Source organism: Apis mellifera, linkage group LG6 (genome assembly GCF_003254395.2).
Source record: "Apis mellifera strain DH4 linkage group LG6, Amel_HAv3.1, whole genome shotgun sequence".
Taxonomy (NCBI): domain Eukaryota; kingdom Metazoa; phylum Arthropoda; class Insecta; order Hymenoptera; family Apidae; genus Apis; species Apis mellifera.
The window spans coordinates 284,036-297,964 of NC_037643.1; the positions used below are offsets into that span (position 1 = coordinate 284,036).

At 18.6% G+C, this 13,929-nt stretch overlaps 1 protein-coding gene across 6 annotated transcripts in view; it reads right to left on the bottom strand.

Moving 5' to 3' along the window:
* The window catches only part of LOC100578680, a 372,214-nt gene that overhangs the window by 189,305 nt on the left and 168,980 nt on the right, over positions 1-13,929 (bottom strand). For 2 of the 6 annotated variants that reach the window (XM_026441508.1, XM_026441503.1), the window contains exon 1: positions 2,229-2,805. The exons of 3 other annotated variants lie outside the window; for them this stretch is intronic. The gene's annotated coding sequence lies outside the window, so the exon portion shown is untranslated. Of the gene's footprint in view, positions 1-2,228; positions 2,875-13,929 lie in introns of those variants that run through there. One more of the 6 variants, XM_026441507.1, reaches the window with a different exon arrangement.

The following is a 13,929-nucleotide window of genomic DNA, read 5'->3' on the forward strand; positions in this document are numbered from 1 at the left end:
TTAATAGATATTTCTTAAATCAATCAGATTAAAGATTTTAATCATTGAACACTGTTTTATAAAAATAGATAGTTTTTAACTTAGAGATAATTTATAAAAATAAATTATTTAACACATGATCGAAAATTTGTTTACAATAAATTCAATTATAGATTCAATGTCCATTAATATATCAATATTGCATTAAAATTCGTTAAAATTGATTAAAATTCATTAGCATGAATTAATTGATCTTTCAATTAATATGATAGTATCTTCTCATTGCATTTTTGGTTTCTTTATCGACGATCCCCACCATTCGATGAGAGAGAGTAAATCGCATGCGTACCTGTTCCGCAATCTACTCATGCATCCGCGAAAGTAGTTTCCCTTTCGATTAACGTTTCGCCTTCTCGATCATTTGATGAACATGGATCAAACGAGTCATCCATCCGAGCTAAGATATACTTTCACGATCAAGATAATTACAGTGATCTCGTTGCGAAGGTGAGTTGCGTATGTCCATCCGTTCGTTCATTCGTTTCGAAATAAATAACACAAAAGATTGCGATTTATTTGAAATTTAGAAAAATTTGATCTTTGACAAATAAAAATTTGATATTATTAATATGTTGATTGATGTGAATTTATTGAGAATTTATTTTATATTTTATTTATATAGCATTAATGCAATATTGATTATTGATTATGATTATATCTATATCATATCTTATAATATGCAAATGTAATTTATTATAATCATTGAAGTGTTAAAATACAGTTGAATTTTTAATGAAACGCATTCAATAAATAAATTAAAAATTAAAATTGAAAATGATACATTTGATTTAATAAGTATATTTTTAATATCATTAATAATTTTTTTATATTTAATATATATTTTTTATTATAAAGTTATTTGAAAAATCGCTTAAAAACATAAGAAAAAAGCATAATAATAATAATAATAACAATAATAAGTAATAATATCTAAATTTTATGTATAAAATATAACATTTTATAGTTAAATTTATAATTCAATTTATTTTTTTAATATTAAAAAATAAGAAATAAATGTATATATAAAAATATATAAAAATAAGGATAAATCTTTGATTAAAAATTATATTATATAATAAAAATTCTTTATCAAATTTTTATAATAAAACAATTGTTAGATTTGATTAATTCAAATATTATTTTAATATATATGGATATATTTAATACATAATGTTATTATCATAATAGAATATTATGGGATTATTAAAAAATTTATAAATATTTATTTATTCATTTATTTTTATTTATTTGTTAGATAAGAAAAATTAATTTCATTTATATTAGAAATTTTTTTAATAATTAATGAATTTACTTCGGTATAACTTTTTTATTTTTATATTATATTATTTTATATTATTTATACTTATTAAAAATTTCGATTAAAAATTTCAATTCTATTATTATAAAAAATTTTAATTATAAAACTAATTATCAGATTGTTTATGTTTTAATTCTAATAATTAATAATTTCTATAGCATCACTATTTAAAACTAGTGCATATGAACAATTATCAATAATCACTAATAATCATCAATATGTTAAATATTTAATATCATAATAAATAGTTTTAATAAATATTTCCTCATTTGATTAACAATATGTTTTACACGAATCATAATGAATTTGTCTATCGAAATTTCGAGATCGATTTTGAACCATCGAATTTTCAATGTTGTTTAATAATTGCAAACACGCGATTTATAAATATCAGATTTTTATGTAATCTTTGCCGACAATGTATCACGTCATTTCAATACAAACATACTTATAGCCTTGAGCGATATAGCTGCTATATATTTCTTTTTTTCAAAGTGAAAACAGTCAAAGACGAATCTCTTTTGTTACATATTTTTCATATATTATGTTTTATTATTATTATCATTAATTCGAATCTTATTCGAAATGAGTTTTTCTAAACAAAAGAAATATAAAAAAAAATAAAAATAAAAAAATATATCGTAAAAAATAAATCTCTTCTATTTGCTTATTTATATACCCAATGCGACCAAGGCAAAATTTCAAATTTTAGAATTTAATTTACTTTTACTGACAACATCGATAATGTTTTTGAAATTTACAAATATCTGCTTTATATTATTTAGAAATATCTTAATGATTCATTCGCAAGTCAATGGTAATATGGACAGAACTTTTGGGTGATCAAATCGAACAAAACACTCTTACGTACAACTGTCACTGCCACCAGAGATAGCCAAATGTTTTGTCCTTTGGGACTGATGACGAATACTGCGTCTGATCCTAATTTAATATGATGTAACAACAATTATCAATCATCAATTATTCGACAGTTATCTTGTTTCTTCCTTTATATATAAATCATATTTATATATATAATTATATATAATTATATATATAAATCAGTGATATGAAGATTACACATTTATTTTCATTCGTATCGAAATATTTCAATACGATATACACTTCAAACTTTTAACGTTTCCCTTATTTGAAATCACTTTCACGAAATTTTAAAAATTATGATTACACATGATATGTTTTCAATGAGTCATTCTATGTACGATATATAAATTTATATTACAGGATTCCATCAATTAATAATATATTCACCAAATATAATCCTCGTTCACTAAATGAATTGTTTAAATATTATGCGTACGATTTGTTTGTATTGATTAACAGTAGTTAGATAATCCCGAATCTGAACGCACACTGATTACCATTATTCTGACACACATCATTCTTCGCCGAGCGCCGAAGAACTAATAAAAGCTGGGATCCAGGTTGAAACTGCGTAGGCTGCTTACTACTCCTTCCACCGCGGTCGAAGTTCTATCCCACCGATTGGGCCTCGAGAGACAGACAGAAAAGGAGGCAATAACGGACGAGAACGGACAGGCGAACACACCACAGATGGACGAACGAATGAACGAACCGATTCTGTAAGATACAGCAGCATACGGACTTTAACAGGTATACATACGTTGCAGAGCAACCTGGTAGGAAACCAGCCGGCATTGATGCTGCTATTATTGCTCAGTGCTCCTGCTGCACATTGTTTTCTTGCTCCTACTGTAGTAAACGTCACTCGGTCAAGGTCCCCTACCAAAAACCTTTATAACTATGGCATCTTTTGATACTGACATACCAGAAATCTTTTTAGCTTTTTGATTTTTTTTTATTTTACGTTTTGATATTTTTAAATAAACAATAATGAATTAATTAGTTTCAAATTAAAATCATTAAAGTGAATAAATCTTGATTTAAAAAACTTTATTCTAAATAAAGTGAAAACATTAAAACAACGTTATTTAAAATGAAATTCGTATTAAATAAAACATATTCGTATTATTATAAATTCGTATTATATTACATAATGAGTTATATTAGATAGTTTGATAATGTCAGATATAATTAATAACGTAAAATATGTAAAGTATTTTTTCAAATAAAATTTTTATTTTAATGTATTACTGAGATAAAAATTTATTAAAAGAGAAATATATATACATATAAATTTATAGGAAAATTTCTATTGAAAATAATTTTTTTGGAAAATTTGTTACTAAATTGTTAATTGCAACTGTTATCATTAGCTTTTATTTCGATACTATAAATTCATATTACGATTCGTAGTTTATAGATAGATATATTTTTTCTAAGATATTTTCTTAGATATCATATTTTTCTTTTCTAAGATATATCATATAGTTGCAATTAATTTATGAAATATCTTTTTTTATAATACAATAACTTTTAATTTAATATAATAAGACTCTATTATATTCAAATTTTTTATGATATTTAAATCTATTTTTTTTTATAAAGCTTTTTTTTTTATAAATATTTGTTTGCTTTTAATAGCAAGAAATTTTTATATAATTCAATTTATTATAATAATATTTATTATAATATTTACATTATTTAAACTATTATACTATTTAAATTATGTTAAATATATTACATGGTGATAAAATGAATATATAATATATATTATATTATATGTATATTATAAGATTATAGAAACAAATAATAATTAATCATACAAAAAAATTATAATTAAATTATTTTTATTTCTTTTTATTGAATTCTTCAGTTACATAATATAAACGCAATTAAACGTAAAAATTTGTTTATTTTTTTATTATATTATTATTTTCACGAAATGTCTTATTTGATGCAGATCTCCATATTTCTTCTTTAATGAGAAAATGTTAATGATGATCTCTTAAATTCAATTTCATTTGCATTCCTCGCAAGAATCGATTAACATGTGGGCGAATAGCGGAGGATGACTCGTTCGTTAGTTGATGAGTTAGCTCATAGTCAATTATGGAGTGTGTTAAGTTGCGATTGAGACATCGGAATCGTTGTAGGCGACTTATTAGAAATGGAAAAAAATATTATGCGTGATTTCAAAAGTAAATTTAAAATTTTTTTAAATTTAAGATTATTATATCAGAATTTTTTTATGTTTGAATATTTATTTTATTTTATCTTTTTTTTTAATTAATAAAACATTGAATATATTAAGAATATATTAAATTCAATATATTCATTACATTATTGAATAGGATATGTAATTTTTTCATATATTTTTTTTTCATTTATTTTTTATTTCTAGAGGCAAAATATAAAATATTTTACTTTTAAATAAAAAAAATTATATGAAATAATTTTTTTTCTATGTTTAAAAAATTACACATATATTTATTTAATATCAAGATTAAAAGATTTTTAATTTTTGCAATTTTAAGAAAGTTGAAAAGTTAACGAATTTTATAATAATTCACATTAAATTAAAATAATAAATATAAATAAATAAATAATATTAATAATCAAAATTATTAATATATATTGGAAAATTATTTTTATACAAAATGTTATTTTCAAGAAATATTTCTGAAAAATCAATTCTAAATGCTAAAATAAATATAGAAATTGATATATAAAATGTTAATTGAACAATTAAATTTATTAAGTTATAAAGTTATTTATTAAATTATAAATTATTATTTATTAAATTATAAATTATTATTTATTAAATTATAAATTATAAATAATTTATAGTTAAGAGAAAACCATCTCATTTTATTTCTATCTAATGAAATTGCTTATAACTTAATAAATAAATCATAAATAAAATTGATATTTGTTTATTTTAATTTTTAGAATTAACTCTTCAAAGATAATCTACAAATATTTTAGCATCCTATATTTTATTTATAAAAATATTTTAGAAAATAAATATCTATTGTTCTAATTCTTCACTTAAGATTTTATTATTTTTAATATCGTATATATTAATAAAATGATTCTTAAATAAATTAAATATATTATATTGGCATGTAAAATTAACAAATCACTTAATTTTCGAATTTATTGATATTTAAATTCTTATAATAATAAATTGTATAAAATCATTTAAATCTTTATAACAAAAAATACAATAATGATTTTAGATTCATTAGTAGTTATAAAGTATAAAGTTTTACTTCAGAATTTTTATTTAAATAATTTTTCTCAAGAATGTTTCTTTTTTTGAATCAAAGTCAAATAACTTTATAAATATTAAAAATTTTTTTTAAAGATTAAAACTACCATAGATTTGAAAATTGAAATCTTCCTTTAAAAATAATAATAAAGATCTTTTAAAACTTGATTTTTTGTCGATTCAATAATTAATCATATTAGAAATATCGAATACAATATTAAGACGATATTATAAAAGTAAGATAAAGATATAAGATAGTAAGACAGAACTATAGATTTATCAACTAATTGACAGATATATTTCATAATTTCTAGAATTTAAAATAATTTAAGTATCACTAATCATTATTAAAAATGATAGATTTTCTTGTACATAGAGAATAATTAAAAAAAGAAAATTTATGATAAAGCAACTATTATGTAAAAAATGTTAAAAAAAGCAAATATGTAGAAAATTCATTTTTTCATATTCAATTTTTTTAATAAAAAAATTTATAGAAATATTTTGATTTGCTTTTATGAATTTGAGCAAATAAGCTGAAAGATTTTATGTCATATAATAATTCATTTATAGATTTAATTAAAATATTATATAACAATTCATTTATAGATTAAATATAGTACAAATATCGAATATCTTGTAATTTGCTATTGTAACTTGATCTTTTTATTGAACAAATCATGTAATACATACATGTAGTACATATTACACACATATATTTAAATTATACACATATATTATATTCCATATTGTATTAATTATTGTATAAATTAAAAATCCAAATAATGACATTTAAAAGAATATGATTTCGTTATCTTTTTTTTATAGAATTTTATTATGATAGCAATATATTACTAGCCACGCAACCAGTTGAGTACTCATTTTCGCCGGAAATATTTCTATCAAACGTCGCACTGTTTCATTCTATTTAACACAAACTTAAAATGCTTATTATAACTTAATTGAACTTTATTTTTTTTTAATATTTTTTTTTTAATATTTTCATGAATCCACTCTCTTTATCTTATATTTTTATAAAATTTTTATATTTTTATCTTTTATTTTTATAAAAGATGTTCGATATAAATATATAACAGATATACAAACTATTAATATGTCGATTTTAAAGCATATTGGATTAAAATAAACACAAAAGTTGATATATAAAAATGTCAATCGCAAATACAATCTAAATATAACAAAAATAAATTTTATTTCCGTCTCGTTTTATCTAACTTCAATTGCTTATAAAAATTGTTGATACTTATACAAAATAAAATTTTAATATGATAAATATGATAATAGAAATGAAATAGAGTTAAATTAATATTTGTTTCATTCTTCAAATATAATAATATGTATCATACTTTGGATATTATATACTTTTGTATATTATATGCAATTTATAAATTTTTGAATATTTAAATATTAGCTCTTTTTATAATTTAATGAATAAATCGCAATAAACTTCATTTTTGTAGCAATTTTTGTTTTGTTTTAATTTCTAATCGAGTTTATAAAAAATATATCTTATATTAGCCTACATATGTATATATAAGATGATAGATGAAACAGATAAAAAATTTAAAGATTAAAATAAATATATATAAGTAAATAAAAATGTGAAAAAACATCTTAAGTTTATTTTTTAAATTATAAGCAATTTAATTTTGCATTAAATGAAATAACAATAAAATGAAATAAATCTTCGTTTTATTTTATCTAACGCAAAATTAAAAACTGTAACTTAAGAAATAAGAAATATTTGCATATCAATTTTTATGTTCGTTTTAAAATTATTTTTAAATTTTATATCTATTTCGTCTGAACATGATATTTATAAAATATAAAAATTAAGCTTCTATATTTATAAAAATTAAGCTTCTTATTGCTATTAGGATTATGAAATCTATTATACTCTATTAGAATAATAATAATATTTCATTTGAAAATTTGAATACATGCATAGATATTATTCGCTTAAATAATTCGTACAATTATTGAATGAAAGAAAAACCTCAATTTTTTATAAAAATAATGTTTGTTAGCCAATTTACAAAACATGTTATAATTTCAAGTTTAAAGATATGCAATAATAAAATTTACAAAGTATTTATTAAAAAAAGAACTTTTTTAATTAAAAAATATTTAATTAATAAGAAAAAATATATAGAATTAATTACATATTTTATTCAAAAAGCCTCAACATTCTGAAACCTTTCTTGTATCAATAATGCAATTATGATTAAGGATCAATATTGTTTTTATTTTCCTTGATTTCTCTGAGATGTTTAAGTTAGCTATGGATTGTCAAAAATTACAAAATATCAAGTTATTCAGGTGAATTATAATTCGCATAATTATGAAATGGATAAATTAATATTAATTAACCATTAAAATTGATTGATTTGAGAGCATTATTATATTATCATTGTATTGTATTATATTTGTAAAATTATAGTTAATAATAATTTTTATTCTTATAAATCAAGAATAAAATTATTCAAGGAATATAATATAAGGAGGAAATATAAAATGAAAGACAATATTAGAAAATTTAGTTTAGCTTTAAATTTGCTTGATCTTATTTTCACGAATCTCTTAAATAATCAATTAAATACTATGTTCAACATAATTTAAATTTATTGCTGAAATAATTAATAATTTTTGTATGATATTCTTTTCTATCTTATTTATTAACAATTTTTTCTAATATCTTATAAAATATTGTAATAATTTTTTGTGTTCTTTTTTTTATTAAATTGTATAAGTTATACTAAATTTTTATAAATAAGTTACCTCTTATAAAAAGAAATATAATATAAAATACAATTGTATATATTACCTATATATAAAATATTTTAATAGAAATAAATTGTTTTAATAATATGGAAATTTTTGATAAATTCAATGAAATTGTAAAAATCGAATACATGAATCGAATTAATTGAAAGTTTCATATAAATTTCAATAATATGAATCATATAAATATATAAATTAAATAACAAGATTAATTATTCGTTATTAATTTTAAAATAATAACTTTTTTAGAGAATGGAATTTATAATAAAAATAATTTGATTTTTAGTCTATACAGTGAATAACAATATAATGATAAACAATTGAAATTTTCTATATTATTTATATCATGTAAAAAATTTTTAACATAATGCAACAAAAAAATATACAACAAATCTTTCTTTCTATTTCCATTTGAAATATTCGATTAGTATCACATTAATCTAATATTGGATTAATAATGAATAGATTTTAAATAGATAAATATAAGATATAAGACTTAATAAAAGTCCAATAATGAACAATTTGCGAGATAATAGATAATTTTGTTAATATTCAAAATTTATTTTCACTTATAATATACTCTTTATTATTATATAATTTCAATAATTTCTATTTTTTATTTTCTTAATTATTAAATTACAATCCTTAGTCTTTATTAAGCATTATTATGATTTCTAATTATTAATTTTATGTTTTTTTTTTAATCTTTTCTAAAAATTTCAAAATTCGCTCTATTTTTCAATTCAATTTATATCTAATGTAAAAATTCTTGCATTTAGTATATATTTTTTGTTGATGGAGTAGTTATTATAATATAAATAAATATGAAGTAGAAAATAGGAACATAGAAAACAGAGAAAACATGTTTATAATCGTATATGTTCAAATGAACTTTTATTATGAAATATAGAATACTTTAGATTATGAAATATATTTTATATTGATTATACTTGATTATAAAATATTTTAAAATTCTTTTTGCGTTATTTTGAAAACATACATTTAAATACATATATGTTATGTCGATTCAAATCATTCGTATAAAAAGATTTATATAATAATATAAATAATAGATTTATATGACAATCTATCGAATCATTTGCTTTATAATTTAAATGACTATTTATAAATCATGCATAAATCAATAAATTTACTTTTTTATCGCTGCAAGAGCATAATTATTGCAAGCATTCGTCGGTTATTTTTAATTATAAAAATCTTAAGAATTATTAGAAATATCTGAGAATTTTATTTTTTTATTTCAGTTTTCAGTATAATTAAGATTTTGAATATATTCTGATTGTCTTATTGGAACTATTCTCGTTGATTGAATTTATTTGTAGGTAATAATAGTTGATTCAAGTTATTAAAATGAATTATACATGTATATACTTATCCATAAAAATTTATATATATTTGATAATGTATCAATTTATCAATGTAGAATAATTCATATATTTTAAAAAAAAAATAATATATTCATTTTTTGATATAATTAAAAAACTTATGCATTCAATTAATTATTTAATTATTATGCTATTCTATTAAGTAAATTTCAAAAAATATTAGAAAACAGTGTTTTATATTAAAGTACATTTTGTATTAAAATAAAATACTACAAAAGTCATCTCATACTTGAAAAACTAAATTATAAATATTATTATTATTATTTTATGTTAGATATATTATATATATTAATGTGTTATATATATTATGTATTATATATAAGAATGTGTGTTTAATAAAAACAGTGATAAAAAATAATTTATTTCAATGAAAATGATTTTCTTAAAAAATATACAAGAATCTTTGTAGATGATTGTACGATATAAAGATTATAAACAATTTTTGAACTTAATTTTTATTTATCTTTTTAACATTGAAATTATTTATTAACGACAACGTTTAATTACGTTTAATTAATATTCATAATAATTTATTCGTAATAAAACTTTGAATTTTTCAAAAACAGAAAGTAAAGTTATATTATGCGAGATAATTGAAATGACACATGTTTATTTCATTAATTAATCCGATGGAGTCCAAACAATTCGCTATAATATCGCTAATAGTATTATAGAATAAATTGATTTAATATCTTGGTTTTTTGCATAAGTTATTGTTTTGCTCATCCCAATTTCTAAATGTATTTGTTAGATATATTTAAATATACATGTGTAACATATATGAATGAAATGATAAATATTCAATGAAATTATAAAATCAAATTTCATTCTATTTAATTTTTATTATTTTTTTATTCGCATACTTATTTATTTGTATTACACATGTGTTACATATATTACTACATATATTATAAAATATAAAATCAGTATATAAACATATATAAAATAATATGTATTGAATGAGTATTTTAATTGATTACTATTTTTTTTATGTCATTGTTGTTATTTATAAAAAAAAATATATAAAATGATTTGAGACATTGAAAACAAAAATAAATTTGATAAATATGGAATTTAGAAAATTTCTTATTAATATACATATTTGATGTATTTGATATATTATCAAAATCGTCTAAATAATTCTGAGTAATCAAAAGATTTTAATTGATGTTCGTTATTTTTAAATATTAATAAAATAATTTTCAAATAAATAAAATATATATAATATATATGATATATTATAGATTGAATATAGATTAGTTATACATATGTTGCTAAGTTCATCTTTTTGATTTTTAGGAAGTTTTAATAAATTCGTTATTTATTAAGTTATTAACCAATAAAATTTAATGCAAATAATATAAATATGAAATAAATAAAATGAATAAAAAAAATTGAGAATGAAAAAAATAAATTTAGTAAAAAAAATATTAAATAAGCTTAATAAACAAAATAAAATATACAATATATATAATAGATATATGTTGAGAAGCATCGAAAAATTATATTCACAGTAATGATCGTAATAAATCACAAAATATATATCTTCTTTTCGATTCTTATGGATGAATCTGAATAACAAACATTTTGAGAGTCTTATTAATAACAACGATTTAAACACACTATTATCGTTTGTATAGTTGCCAATGTTTATTATGTCTCTTGAAACTGTGAAGTTGTAAACAAATATTCACATGTCTCAAAATCGAGTTCTCGCAGTTATAAGATGAAATTTATATGCATTGCATCCTGCAAACCACTCCATAAACATTGAATATTCCTATTATAGATTACTATAATTCATTTCTAAATATATGATTTAAATAATCATTTTTAAATTAACAACATAATTTCGTAATTTTTTTTTTTTTTTTTTACCTATTAATTTTTCTAGAAGATTTAGATATTCAAGAATTGGAAGTTGAATTTATGGTAAGTTTAAAAAACAAAGTTATTTTAAGCTTATTAATTATGAATTCTTTTTAACTTGTATATTAATCTTTAATTAATCTAATTTAAAACAATAAAATATATATAATATATATGATATATTATAATATATGTAATATATTTTAGATAAATTAGATTGAATATAGATTAGTTATATATATGTTACCAAGTTCATGTTATATATACAGAATATTAATTATATATTTATAAAACATTTAAATTGATTTTTAAAGATTAAAAAAAATAAACAAATATTTGTTTTTTTTACTTATTTTTCAACAAAAATATCGATTGAATTTTTATTTATAATTTGATTGAAGTTTTATTTATAAGTTTTTTTATTATTCGTAAACAATTAAAATTTATGTTAAACAAAAAGAAACGAAAGAAAATGAAATCATTCTGTATTTATTAAGCAACTGTTGTAAGATATTAGAGATGGTAATAACCAGGAAATAAATATAATATAAATATTAAATAAAAAAAAACAAAATAAATATTAACACATTATTTTTAATAAATAATGAATAATTATATTTAGAAAATATTGATATAAAGAAATATAGATTTATAATATAATATATATTATAATATAAAGAACACAACAATTTTTCGATAAAAGTAACTGACTTAAATATAAATATTCTTTTTGCAAATAGTAATTTTTTCTGTTTTTTAATTTTTATTTTTTTTTTAATTTTACAATTTTATAATAATATATTGATCATTACTTAGTTTTAAATATCTCATTTATAATTTACAATTTAAGATTAATGGCATAGTATGATCGGAAAATGATTATATTATTGACAATCGAGATCATTTATAACATTATAACATTATAATGAATAGAGATTTATATATATATATATATATATATATATATAATTCAATACAGAAGAATTATCATTTTTTATTATCACTTTATTTATTAAAGTATGGAAAAATGAAAAATTAGTATAATGTATCAATGAATAGTTGTCATATGTTCATATTATTATTCGCATTAAATGAATTTATTAAAGTATGGAAAAATGAAAAATTAGTATAATGTATCAATGAATAGTTGTCATATGTTCATATTATTATTCGCATTGAATGCGATGTAGATATATATTTAAACGAATATTATTAATAGTTTCATTTAATTTTTCCAAATAAAAAGCAACATATTACTGAAAGCAGTAATTATAGAAATAATAAATAAAATTATATAATAAAATTATAATTATATATTATAATGCAAATTATAATAAATAATAAATAATAAATTATATATATATAAATATATAATAAAATATATATAAATTATAACAAATAATAAATAATAATAATGAAATAATTCATATATTTTATATATATATTATGTTTTTATTTTATGTATATTTATATATACTTTGAATAGATTTTGTATATTTTAAAATATTATACTTTTTCATATATGCATAAATATTCGCAATCTAATTATGATATATATAATTATTTAAAGAATCATCATCATTATATCAAAAAAATATTAAAAATTTTTGAAGTTTTAATATTGATTTTAAATTCAAGTAGTCAATTCAAAGTAGTCTTTATTGATTAATTTGCATTTTTTTTCCAAAATTAATTTTTAAAATAATTTTTATAGATATTGAGATATTGAAAGTAATGTTTCTGAATTTGATATTTCATTTAAATCAAAGAAAAAAAAATAATTAAAAAAAAATTTTAATGCAATAAATTAGAGGAACTTATGGATTTTATGAATTTTACGATTTAAATTTGAAAGTCAAATATTAATTTTTTTTTATTTTAATTATCCCTGAGACAAAAAGCACATAAATTTATTTAAACAATATAATGGATCAAAGTATAAGCTATTATTAGAGAAAGTAGATAGTTTAATGAAAAATGAAAATATTGATTCATAAGAAAATAAACTATTTTATTTCCATATATATAATATTTCACAATAATATTCAGCAACCTTAATACTTAGTGAAAGATCGTTAAATTGCGAATCCAGTCAAGAGAACGGCATACCGGATCGGTGAACCGGTATTGAGATACCGAAGTATCAGTTCACTTTCTACTGAGAAATTAATAACGGTCAATTCCCGCTGTATCTCATCGAGTTAAACGCGATTATTATGCAGCATGAATCTTTTCTTATGGAAATCAAATGGTGCTAGTTATCGATAATAGGTAATGTTAATCGACATTTAATTTCTTAATAATTATTTTAAGTGAGACTCAAAATGAAATTATAAAAA